Genomic DNA, 13,889 nt, shown 5'->3' on the forward strand with positions numbered 1-13,889 from the left:
TGACTACATAGTTTCTAAGTATAGAACTCATAACCTTGACTTCTCTTTGGGAACCGTTCAGATAGCATATCCTCAGGCTTTAAATATGAGACACTCTTCTAACATAGGAAAAGAGGAGGTGGTGTTGAACTCTTACAGATTAAATGGTTAACAATGTTTTATTCTACAAACATTTCCTGAGTGCCCTCTTCATGCGAAGCCCCAGCTTAGGTGCCCACTCGTTCTGCACCAGATATTAGACAAGGAAGTTTTCTGAGTCAGAACTCAGCATGGGGTTCGAACTTCAACTTCCATGACTTACTCGTTTTAAAATCTTGGGCAAGTGAATTAATTGCTTTAGCGATTTAGCCTCAGTTTCTCCATTTGTAAAGTAGAAGATAATAATAGTATTTCCTTCGTTGGTTTGTTAAGAATTTAACAAGATAATTCGTTTAAAGTTCATAGCACATGGCTCAAATAAATCTTATAAGAAAATAGATATATGAATGTTACCCATGATTAGAGCTTGCTTAATAGCTGCTTTAATACTGACCACTGACATATTCCCTAAGTACTTTTTGAGGAATATTTCATTTCATTGTGCTTATTCATTAAAAACAAAACAGTATAAATACGGAAAACAGGGGTGCCTGGGTGGCTCAGTTGGTTAAGTGTCCAACTCTTGGTTTTGGCTCAGGTCATGCTTTCACGGTTTGTGAGTTCGAGTCTCAGATCAGGACTATAAGATAAGAGTATAAGTATCTCTTATACTTCATATAAGCACACTCTCTCTCTCTCTCACCCTTTCTTTCTCTCTGCCCCTCCCCCACTTGCTCTCTCTGTCTCTCAAAATAAATTAACTTCAAAAAACAAAAAAAGGAAAGCAAATACCCCCCCACCCCCCTCAAAGAGCAACCAAATGTACATAAATAGAATATAGAAAAAAAGAAACAGGGTCATACATTTTATCAGATTTATCCAGTTTAAATCCAGCTTTTAGTCTTCAAATAAAAAAGTTATTCTGTGATGTCAGGGAGTTACTGCTGGTGGGTGGTTATTTATTTGGACCACCCTCAGAGGTAGTGTTTACTTCTTGGAGCTCTGAGTAATGACTCTCTTGTATGTACTCAAGGTCAGTTTTAAATGATACAGAATCTAGGGAAGACTTCTTCTCTCTCTTCCCTCTTCACCCTGAGAAGAAAATGTAACCCAGTGGCTAAAAACACAGGTCTTGGGATTCGAAATACTGAGTAATGTGTACACCGTGCTTAGAACAATACCTGACTCCTCCTAAGTCCTTCATATGGATTAGATGTTTTTCTGCTTCTTATACTTATAAGTTGGTTGTGATTCTGTCTCATGGTAGCAATAGTATATTTATTGATCATTTGCTGTGTATTCAGTGCTGTTCTAAGTTAATAGATTAACTCCTCTATTCCTCACCACAACCCTAGGAGGTAGGTTCTGTTATTACACGCACTTTACTATAAGGAAACCAACATGCAAAAGGATTCAACAGTGTGTGTGTTCATGGTTAAACAGCCAGTAGGCGGCTAAAGCCAGATAGTCTGGCTCCAGAGCCCCTGTTCTGTCCCCTACTCCTTGCTGTCTTGGTCTAAATTGAAGCAATGGGTTGAAGACAGGGCTTTTCTAGCTTTTCCTTTCATAACAATGGCTGCCATTGTCCCTATTTAGGTGTCTCAATGTTAAGTGTGGAGAAAAATCACAGGCAGTCAGACTATCTAGTTTCTAGTTCTTGGTTGATCACTCCTCAACCCTGTAACTTTGGGAATCAGACTTTATAGTGTTTCTTTAACAAGAACCTGTCTATTTGTTTTCCCACGCATATGATATTGTCCTTCCTCAGTAGAGTGGAATATTAGTGGACCAGACTTTCAGTCTAAGAGAATCCTAAATTATTTGCAGTTCAGTTCTGATAAAATGCCTGATTGAGAAAAGTGGTTTTGGAAAAAGAGCTATTTTTCCAAAATAGCTGTGAGATCTGTCCCTGGATCAAATCATACTATTGTAGCCCATACTTCTAGATTAGTTTAGCTCCTTAAAAAAAAAATCATCTTTGGGGGCACCTGGGTGGCTCCGTCAGTTGAGCGTCTGACTTTGACTCAGGTCGTGATCTTGTGGTTTGTGGGTTTGAGCCCCGCGTCTGGCTCTGTGCTGACAACTCAGAGCCTGGAGCCTGTTTCAGATTCTGTGTGTGTGTGTCTCTCTCTGCCCCTCCTCCACTCATGCTCTGTCTCTCTTTCCTTCAGAAATAAATAAACACTAAAAAAAAAATTTAAAAAATCACCTTCGGGTGCCTGGGTGGCTCAGCCGGTTAAGCGTCCAATTCTTGATTTGGCTCAGGTCATGATCCTATGGTTTGTTAGTTCAAGCCCCATGTGGGGCTCTGCATGGACAGTGTGGAGACTGCTTGAGATTCTCTCTCTCTCTCTCTCTCTCTGCACCTCTACAGCTCATGCTATCCCCCCTACCCTCAACATAAGTAAATTAAAAAAAAATCACCTTCTTTAAGTTACATTTACTAAAGCTCACAGATGAGAAGCATAAGGCATATGCCGTGATTAAGTGCCCATGTGCTGGCATGGTGCACATAAGTGGTGTTATAATGGTGAACACCATAGATAGAATCTGTACCTTCAGGGAGTTATTTGTGCAATAATGGATGTAGACGTTGTGATATTGGTTATAATCCTGTGTAATAAGGAATAAAACTGGAGAAGTTCAGAGCACATAAGAATAATTTTATGGAGAGCATCCCAGAGGATGTGAGATGTAAGTTGTAGACTGACACTTGAGTTGAAGGTAGCCAGACAAGCATAGGAACGTAGGGAAGGCAGAGAACAGCATTGGTAAAATCTGGAGAAAGAATGAGAAGATGAATCTGAGGAATGCAGAGATGTCTAGAATGGCTGGAAAAGAACTCCAGGACTGACAGCAGTGGGAGATGGTGAGTGCTCAAGAGGTGAGCAGGGCTAGTCAAACACATCTGGAACCTAGTGGGGACTTTTCCGTAAGACAGTGCTGAAAGCGGCACCGCGTCACTTGATATGCCTTCCATACAATTCTACAGAGGAAATTTCTTCTAGAATTGTATTTCATGAAAAACCTTGCTCTCCTTGATATGTGTTATTTTTCTGGAGTCACATGGCTACTGGGGGAATCCAGACCAGTGACCTTCCATTCTGTATCTTGCTTGAGAAATACTGATCTCTTTTCTTGCAACTATCATGATTTATTTCCTCTCTTGCCATAATTCTAAGTATGTGACATTCTGGTTACTAGGAGGCTTGGAGCTGAATTTGGTGCTAAATTAATGGTGGATCCAGATAATGTGATACCTAAGCTAGTACAATTTTGGGGGCTTTCTTTAAGGAAAAAGACCACAAAAACCATTTGTTTAGATAAGAAATGAAATTGCAACAAATTTCAGGTTTTAAAAAGGTGACAAATACAACAACATCACAAAATCTGGAAAAATCAATATTTTTACTAACTGCCTAACCTCTATCATAACACCTGTACATTTCAAACCCTGTTTTTCCTTCTCTACATACATATTTCTAGTGTCAGCTGCCAGGGACATATTCATACCACAATATGTTCTCTTGTCCTGCACCTTTGAGTCACAGGAAGAATGAGTGGGCAGGTAGAGGTCTGGGAAGCAGGAACATTTCTGGAAGCCATTTCTACATGGGGATGGCTAGCAATATTTTAACTAGATACAAGAGTTAACTGTGGATTATATCTATATCTATATCTATATATATATCTATATCTATATATAGATATAGATAGATAGATATAGATAGATATAGATATATATAGCACTAAACCCAAACTAAATGTCTCCCAATTGCAACTTCCCCCAAATGTCCATGCTATTCCAGTGCCATTTGAATTTAGGAAAATCATAATTGAGGGACCACGAGAGTTGAAAGCAACAGCATTTTTAGCTAATTGTGGGCAAATTTTATAAAAACTGATAGTCATGTGAACACATTATCTGGGCCCCTCTAAGGCATGGAAGGAAGGACCTGGTGCTTCATAAATTTGATGGTGAATCACCTCTGACCCAAAATTGAGCCTGTTTGTACTTCTTTTATGCTTGTGCCTACCTGCTAACTTTACTAACCTTACTATTTCTTGCTGTTGTCTAAATCACCTTTTGAAAAGAGATAGCTACAAACATTTAATTAATGAAATAAAATTGTGACCATAAATCTTGCCTAGTTACCATTGTTTTACAGTAATAATAGTAATAGCACTTTGGAATATATATAACAATAATAGCTTCACTTACTATGTGCCGGGCTCTGTGCTAAGGGCTTTAGATGATTTATCTAATATTCACAAAAACCCTATGAAGTAGGTACTAGGATCCCCCTCCCCAATATTTTACCATTGAAAAAAATGAAATTTTTCTTTTTAAAGTTTATTTAGTTAGAGAGAGAGAGCATGCAAGTGAAGGAGGGGCAGAGAGAGAGAGAGAGAGAGAGAGAGAGAGAGAATTTCAAGCAGGCCTTGCACTGTCAGCACAGAGCCCACCCAACATGGGGCTCTAACTCATGAACTGAGATCACGACCTGAGCTGAAAACAAAAGCTGGACACTTAACCAACTGAGCCATCCAGGAGCCTCTGAAAAAAATGAAATCTTAATGAAGTTAAATAACTCGCCCAAGACTAAGTGGGGTTTTGAACCTAGGTCTGCCTGTGGTTAACCGTGTCTCTCTAGATAGTGTAGACTTACATGGAATGCATGTTTTCACCAGTGGTGTCAAGACACCGGGACCAAGATTTTATAAAGGACTTCTCTGTAAAAATGAAGTGGGATGTGAATTTACACGAAATGGGTTTGTGAAGTTTCAGTTTCAAATGCAAACACAAATTATAGTTTTTTAAAGCTCAATTGCATGGAAAGTAAAAAAAAAATTCTTCCTTCTCTTGAAAGCAAGAGGCTCTCTCTTGGTACTGGGAGTGTATTGAATGCTGGGCAAGATGAATCAGCTTTTAAATGAACAGTTAGAGCAGACTAGATAATTGAGTAAGTTGAAGCTTGTTGAGTCTATCACATCATTTCTTACCAGACATCATCTAATCACTTTCTCTAGAAATGCTAGCCTCTACACTGACACAATTACATTGAAACGGTGCACACATTTCAAACTCCTCTCCCTAAACAGGGTCCTATACATGGGGTGCAGCTCTCTGTTTATGGCTTTTGTATAAGGTGGGTTCCCTTTCCCACCCATCACCACCCACACTCACCTATCTATTCATAGCGCATGAATCTCATGAGCCCACCCGCAGGATGTTAGATCAACTTCTTGGATTCCAAGGAGCTGCTACTCATTTATTTAACATGGGACTTAGGGACAAAGTTATGTATTTCAGATATATTGTATTCAAACTCTGAATGGTAGATGGTGCGGACTGAGACTCACAGCAAGTGACAAACATGGGCTGAGGCTACACAGACAGAGCGCAGGTTTGCACAGAGGTCTGTGTGCCTCCGTTTTCCATTTGCCACAATACCGCCATCACAGGTCTTGGCCAACAGTGGCACGAAGGGCACCGACTGACTGGGGCCACCAGAGTTAGGGAGTCAGAGTGTTGCCTGCAGGCAATTTCCCTCTGTTTCTGGCTTTAGGCCCATCTTGGTTCTTTTGCTTTCCTCTGATGAGATCATTCTGGGCTCCTCAGCAATCCAATACTTGCTTTATCTACAAGAAATGTAAGGACCCAGCATAATTTAGTGTTCAAAAGATAAGTAACTGGAAGAGATTGGGGTTTTAAACAATGGACATTTTTCTTTCATTATTTTTTATTATTTTTATTTTTATTTTAACTTGTTTTATTTTTTATTCTTTAAAATTTACATCCAAATGAATTAGCATATAGTGCAACAATGATTTCAGGAGTAGATTCCTTAGTGCCCCTTACCCATTTAGCCAATTCCTCCTCCCGTAATCCTCAATTTGTTCTCCATATTTATGAGTGTCTTCTGTTTTGTCCCCCTCCCTGTTTTTATATTATTTTTGTTTCCCTTCCCTTATGTTCATCTGTTTTGTCTCTTAAAGTCCTCATATGAGTGAAGTCATATGATTTTTGTCTTTCTCTGACTAATTTCACTTAGCATAATACCCTCCAGTTCCATCCACCTAGTTGCAAATGGCAAGATTTCATTCTTTTTGATTGCCGAATAATACTCCATTGTATATATATACCACCTCTTTATCCATTCATCCATTGATGGACATTTGGGCTCTTTCCATACTTTGGCTATTGTCAATAGTGCTGCTGTAAACATGGGGGTGCATGTGTCCCTTTGAAACAGCACACCTGTATCCCCTGGATAAATGCCTAGTAGTGCAATTGCTGGGTTGTAGGGTAGTTCTATTTTTAGTTTTTTGAGGAACCTCCATACTGTTTTCCAGAGTGGCTGCACCTGCTTGCATTGCCACCAACAATGCAAAAGAGATCCTCTTTTTCCGTATCTTCGCCAACATCTGTTGTTGCCTGAGTTGTCAATGTTAGCCATTCTGACAGGTGTGAGGTAATATCTCATTGTGGTTTTGATTTGTATTTCCCTGATGATGAGTGATGTTGAGCATTTTTTCATGTGTCTGTTGGCCATCTGGATGTCTTCTTTGGAGAAGTGTCTATTCATGTCTTTTGCCCATTTCTTCACTGGATTCTTTGTTTTTTTGGATGTTGAGTTTGATAAGTTCTTTATAGATTTTGGATACTAACCCTTCATCTGATATGTCATTTGCAAATATCTTCTCCCATTCTGTCGGTTGCCTTTTAGTTTTGCTGATTGTTTCCTTTGCTGTGCAGAAGGTTTTATTTTGATGAGGTCCCAGTAGTTCATTTTTGCTTTTGTTTCCCTTGCTTCCAGAGACTTGTTGAGTCAGAAGTTGCTGCGGCCAGGATCAAAGAGGTTTTTGCCTGTTTTCTCCTCAAGGGTATTGATAGCTTTCTGTCTTACATTGAGGTCTTTCACCCATCTTGAGTTTATTTTTGTGTATGGTGTAAGAAAGTGGTCCAGGTTCATTGTTCTGCATGTCGCTGCCCAGTTTTTCCAGCACCACTTGCTGAAGAGACTGTCTTTATTCCATTGGATATTCTTTCCTGTTTTGTCAAAGATTAGTTAGCCACACATTTGTGGGTCCATTTCTGGATTCTCTGTTCTATTCCATTGAGATGAGTGTCTGTTCTTGTACCAGTACCATACTGTCTTGATGATTACAGCTTTGTAGTATAGCTTGAAGTCCAGGATTGTGATGCTTCCTGTGTTGGTTTCTTTTTCAAGATTGCTTTGGCTATTAAGGGTCTTTTCTGGTTCCATACAAATTTTAGGATTATTTGTCCTGGCTCTGTGAAGAATTCTGGTGTTATTTTGATAGTGATTGTATTGAATATGTAGATTGCTTTGGGTAGTATTGACATTTTAACAATATTTGTTCTTCCTATACAGGAGCATGGAATCTTTTTCCATTTTTTTGTGTCTTCTTCAGTTTCTTTCATAAGCTTTCTATAGTTTTCAGTGTATAGATTTTTCACCTCTTTGGTTAGATTTATTCCTAGGTATTTCATGTGTTTTGGTGCAACTGTAAATGGGATTAATTCCTTGATTTTTCTTTCTGTCGCTTCATTGTTGGTGTATAGGAATGCAACCGATTTCTGTGCATTGATTTTATATCTTGCAACTTTGCTGAATTCATGAATCAATTCTAACAGTTTTTTGGTGGAATCTTGGGTTTTCCGTATAGAGTATCATGTCATCTGCGAAGAGTGAAAGTTTGACCTTCTCCTGGCTGATTTGGATGCCTTTTATTTCTTTGTGTTGTCTGATTGCAGAGGCTAAGGCTTCCATTACTATGTTGAATAACAGTGGTGAGAGTGGACATCCCTGTCTTGTTCCTCACCTTAGGGGGAAAGCTTTCAGTTTTTCCCCATTGAGGATGATATTAGCGTTGGGTCGTTCATATATGGCTTTTAAGATCTTGAGGTATGATCCTTCTATCACTACTTTCTCGAGGGTTTTTATCAAGAAAGGATGCTATATTTCGTCAAATGCTTTCTCTGCATCTATTGAGAGGATCATATGGTTCTTGTCCTTTCTTTTATTGTGTGATGAATCACATTAATTGTTTTGTGGATATTGAACCAGCCGTGCATCCCAGGTATAAATCCTACTTGGTTGTGGTGAATAATTTTTTTAATGTATTGTTGGAGTGGGTTGGCTAATATCTTGTTGAGGATTTTTGCATCCATGTTCATCAGGGAAATTGGTCTATAGTTCTCCTTTTTAGTGGGGTCTCTGTCTGGTTTTGGAATCAGGGTAATGATGGCTTCATAGAAAGAGTTTGGAAGTTTTCCTACAATTTCTATTTTTTGGAACAGTTTCAAGAGAATAGGTGTTAACTCTTCCTTAAATGTTTGGTAGAATTCCCCTGGAAAGCCATCTCGTCCTGGGCTCTTGTTGTTTTGGCAGATTTTTGATTACTAATTTGATTTCCTTACTGGTTATGTGTCTGTTCAAATTTTCTATTTCTTCCTGTTTCAGTTTTGGTAGTGTATATGTTTCTAGGAATTTTTCCATTTCTTCCAGATTGCCCATTTTATTGGCATATAATTGTTCATAATATTCTCTTCCTATTGTTTTTATTTCTGTTGTGTTGGTTGTGATCTCTCCTCTTTCATTCCTGATTTTGTTTATTTGGATCCTTTCCTTTTTCTTTTTGATCCAACTGGCTAGTGGTGTATCAATTTTGTTAATTCTTTCAAAGAACCAGCTTCTGGTTTCATTGATCTGTTCAACTGTTTTTTTTTTTTTTTTTTTCATTTCGATAGCGTTAATTTCTGCTCTAATCTTTATTATTCCCTGTCTTCTGCTGGTTTTGGGTTTAATTTGCTGTTCTTTTTCCAGCTCCTTAAGGTGTAAGTTTAGGTTGTGTATCTGAGATCTTTCTTCCTTCTTTAGGAAGGCCTGGAGTGCTATATACTTTCCTCTTATGACTGCCTTTGCTACATCCTAGAGGTTTTGGGTTGTGGTGTTATCATTTTCATTGACTTCCATATACTTTTTAATTTCTTCTTTAACTGCTTGGTTAGCCCATTCATTCTTTAGTAGGATGTTCTTCAGTCTCCAAGTATTTGTTACCTGTCCAAATTTTTTCTTGTGGTTGATTTCAAATTTCATAGCATTGTGGTCTGAAAATATGCATGGTATGATCTTGATCTTTTTGTACTTACTTAGGGCTGATTTCTGTCCCAGTTTGTGGTCTATTCTGGAGAACGTTCCATGTGCACTGGAGAAGATGTGTATTCTGCTGCTTTAGGATGAAATGTTCTGAATATATCTGTTAAGTCCATCTGGTCCAGTGTGGCATTCAAAGCTATTGTTTCCTTGTTGATTTTTTTGATTAGATGCTGTGTCCACTGTTGTGAGTGGGGTGTTGAAGTCTCCTACTATTATGGTATTACTATTAATGAGTTTCTTTATGTTTTTGATTAATGATTTATATATTTGGGTGCTATCACATTTGGCACATATATGTTTACAATTGTTGGGTCTTCTTGGTGGATAGACCCCTTGATTATCATATAATGTCCTTCTGCATCTCTTGATACAGTCTATTTTAAAGTTTAGATTGTCTGATATAAGTATGGCTATTCTGGCTTTCTTTTGTTGACCATTAGCATGATAGATGGTTATCCATCCCCTTACGTTCAATCTGAAGGTGTCTTTAGGTCTAAAGTGGGTCTGTTGTAAACAGCATATAGATGGATCTTGTTTTCTTATCCATTCTGTTACCCTATGTCTTTTGATTGGAGCACTGAGTCCATTGACATTTAGAATGAATACTGAAAGATAGGAATTTATTGCCATTATGATGCTTGTAGAGATGGAGTTTCTGGTGGTGTTCTCTGGTCCTTTCTAATCTTTGTTGCTTTTGGCATATATATATATATATATATATATATATATATATATATATATATATATTTATGTTTTTTTTTTTCATCTTTTCTCCCCTCAGAGAGTCCCCCTTAAGATTTCTTGCAGGGCTGGTTTAGTTTTCACGAACTCCTGTAATTTTTGTTTGCTGGAAAAAGAATTCTTGACTGCGTATTTTTCCGATTCAGCTCATTGAATATATCCTCCCACTCCTTTCTGGCCTGCCAAGTTTCTGTGGATAGGTCTGCTGCAAACCTGATCTGTCTTCCCTTGTAGGTTAGGGACTTTTTTCCCTTGCTGCTTTCATGATTCTTTCCTTGCCTGAGTATTTTGTGAATTTGACTATGATATGCCTTGTTGATGGTTGGTTTTTGTTGACTCTAATGGGTGTTCTCTGTGCTTCCTGGATTTTGATGTCTGTGTCTTTCCCCAAGTTAGGAAAGTTTTCTGCTATGATTTGCTCACATAACCCTTCTACCCCTATTTCCCTCTCTTCCTCTTCTGGGACCCTATGATTCTGATGTTGTTCCTTTTTAATGAGTCACTGATTTCTCTAATTCTTAAATTGTGCTCTTTTGCCTTAATCTCCCTCTTTTTTTCTGCTTCATTATTCTCCATATGTTTGTCCTCTATATCACTGATTCTCTGTTCTGCCTCAACCATTCTTGCCGCCTCTGCATCCATCCATGATTGCAGCTCAGTTATAGCATTTTTAATTTCATTCTATTTTTTACTTCTTTTATCTCTGCAGAAAGGGATTCTAATCTATTTTTGACTCCAGCTACTATTCTTATTATTGTGATTCTAAATTCTGGTTCAGATATCTTGCTTGTATCTGTGTTGGTTAGATTCCTGGCTGTCGTTTCTTTGTGCTCTTTCTTTTGGGGTGAATTCCTTCGTTTTGTCATTTTGAAGGGAGAAAAGAAATTAATGAGGTAGAAAAAGTAAATAAAAAAATTAAAATTAAAATTTATTAAAATTAAAAATTAAACACAGACATACACACACACAAATTTAATAAATGATGCTAGATCCTAGATGTGTTTTAGTCTGGGTGTTGAAAGTGGTTTGACAGATTAGAGAAAAAAAGGGAGAACAAAAAAGGAAATCATTTGAGAATTTGAAAACATGAATACACTGAAGTAGACTAAAATGAGATGATGGGAGTAAAATAGAATTTAAAAAAATTTACATAAAAGCAAAAATATAGTAAAAAAATTAAAAATATTTTTAATAGAAATTTAAAGTAAAAATGAAGTTTTCCACTTTCTGCATTCAAGAAAAAGAAAGGAAATGAAAAAGAGGAAAAAGAAAAAGAAAACAAGGAAATCATTTGAAAATTTGAATAGGTGAATACACTGAAGTAGACTAAAATAGAATGATGGAAGTAAGATAGAATTTGAAAAAATTTACACAAAAGTAAAAATACAGTAAAAAAATCAAAGAAAAATATTTTTAATAAAAATTGAAAATAAAAACGATTTTTTTCTTTTTCTGTATTCAAGAAATAGAAAGAAGTGTAAAAGAGAAAAAAAAGAAAATTGAATAAATGGACCTGCTAACGGATTGAAGTAGGACTGAAATTACTTCGTTTTCCCCTAGAAGTCAGACTATGTAGTGCTTTATAGTCCATAAACTAAGTAGGCGGTGAGACTTCTGTTCTTGAAGAGCCAGGTTGGCCCAGTTGGGCGGGGCTCAGTGTAACAGCTCCATTCTCCACTAGATGGCGCTGCTAGCCTACTGGGGTGGAGTGTTGCAGCGCTTGTAGTTGCGTACGCACACGTGCAGTAGCGGTGAAAATGGAGTCACCCAGGTACCCAGTCTGTTTTCCCAGATCAGCAATCGTGCACCCGTCCTCTGTCTTCAGCTTTCATCCACTCCCGCTTCTCCACTCTCCGTGACCAGGCCCCAGGCAGTACCTCTCTCCCGAGTTTTGTCTCAGGTGTGGCTGTTTTCCCCAGCCCCTTACTTCAGAAGGACTGCGGCTTTGACCCGTTCCGCCCCTCTGCGGGAGGGTCTCACCGAGCAATGGCCGAATGAGCAATGACTGAATGTCAGCTGCACCCAGGAATGCCCGCTGGACCCTGCTGCTGCTGGTGCCCTGAGACTGCGGCCAGGTGCCATCCTGCCCCAGAAAAATTTCATGAGATAGTGTAGCAGCAGCTTTTCAGGGATTATGGAAAATAACAACACACATATGGCACCAGGCTTCACCCTTAACCACCTTGTTCCAGCACTAGCGAATGTGGCCGTGTTCTGGGGTCTGCTGGGACCAGGTGGCTTCAACGGTCTCTACCAAATGTCCTTCCAGCAGTGGAGCTGCTTTTCCCCGTGTGGCCTGAGAACCTCCCGGCCCCCACTCTGTTCCTGGGGATTCACCCTTCCCACCAGAACACCGCCAGGTATCGAGCTGCGGGGTTGCAGACTTTGCGCTGCCCTTGTTTACAGTCTTAATGGAATTTAAACCCTCTTCTTTCTCCCTTTTTAGTTTAGTCCCTGCGGCTGTTTCCAATTTTCCACTTTCTCTCCAGCTGCTTTTGGGGAGGGGTGCTTTTCCCGTATTCTCCCTCAACCCCAGTCTCTGCCTTGTCTCCACCTGCAAAGGCAGCTCCTTGCCCACCTCCGGCTTCCCTCTCTCCAAGTTCGCCTCTCCGCACCATGTACCTGCTGAATTCTGTGGTTCAGATTGTGCAGATTGTTGTGTTAATCCTCCAATCAGTTTTCTAGGTGTGTAGGATGGTTTAGTCTGGCTGTATTTGGTCTTGCTGTATTTCATGGACATGAGACACAGAAAAAACTTCCATGCTGTTCTGTCATCTTGGCTCCTCCCCTTTCTTTCATGATTTTTAAAGAAAGTTTCTGTCATAGATTTTTCTTTTTATTGTAAGGCTTTCTGAGGAGAGAAAATAATTTAAAAGAGATATCATACATTTTCAATTTGTTAAGAACTAGTTTCCCATTCAGGGGAAGTTTCCACCATGGAAAAAAGAGAAAAAGCGTCTCCAAATCATAGAGTTTCAGAGTCAGATGATACTTTATTAAAAAAAATTTTTTTTAACGTTTATTTATTATTGAGAGACAGAGAGAGACAGAACATGAGCATGGGAGGGGCAGAGAGAGGAGGAGACACAGAATCCGAAGCAGGCTCCAGGCTCTGAGCTGTCAGCACAGAGCCTGATGCGGGGCTCGAACCCACAAACTGCGAGATCATGACCTGAGTTGAAGTCGGACGCTTAGCTGACTGAGCCACCCAGGTGCCCCAGAAGATACTTTAGAATCACCTAAAGGGATGTGTCTGTGTCTTTCTAGTTTCACAGACCTAAAATCTTGGGGTTCTTTGACCCTTCTCCAATTCCTGGACGAATCCTGCCAGCTTTACCTTCAAAACAGATCCAAAATCAGACGTTTTGCACCAAGCCCATCCACTGTGGTCCAATGTTACCACCATAGTAGTTGCTCGGCTTGCTTCTTGCTCCTCTTCACTTTATTCTGAAATCAGCAGCCAAAGTGATACATTATATGTAAGTCACATCATGACTCTCCATGTCAGTCTGCATCAAAGATGGTCCTTACATGGCCACAAGGCCATATGTGATCTGATCTCACCTCTCTGATGTCCATCTCTTCCTACTTTCTATCCTTCCTCTGCTCCAGCCATACTGGTATTGTTACTTTATCATGATACCAGGTGTGCTTCTGCCTTAGGACCTTTGTACTGGCAGTGCCCTTTGGTTGGAATACTTTTTCCCAGAATTGACATAGCTCACTCTCTTGCTTCCTTTAGATCTTTACTCAAATGCTACCTTCTCAGTGATGCTTAACCTGATGAAAATGGTCACCCCATCATCTTCTCTAATTCCCATTCTGCTTTTTTTTCTGTTGTACTTATCAATTTACACATATTTTTCTAATTTAGATTTTGTT

Source organism: Leopardus geoffroyi, chromosome B1, assembly GCF_018350155.1.
Source record: "Leopardus geoffroyi isolate Oge1 chromosome B1, O.geoffroyi_Oge1_pat1.0, whole genome shotgun sequence".
NCBI classification, from domain to species: Eukaryota; Metazoa; Chordata; class Mammalia; order Carnivora; family Felidae; genus Leopardus; species Leopardus geoffroyi.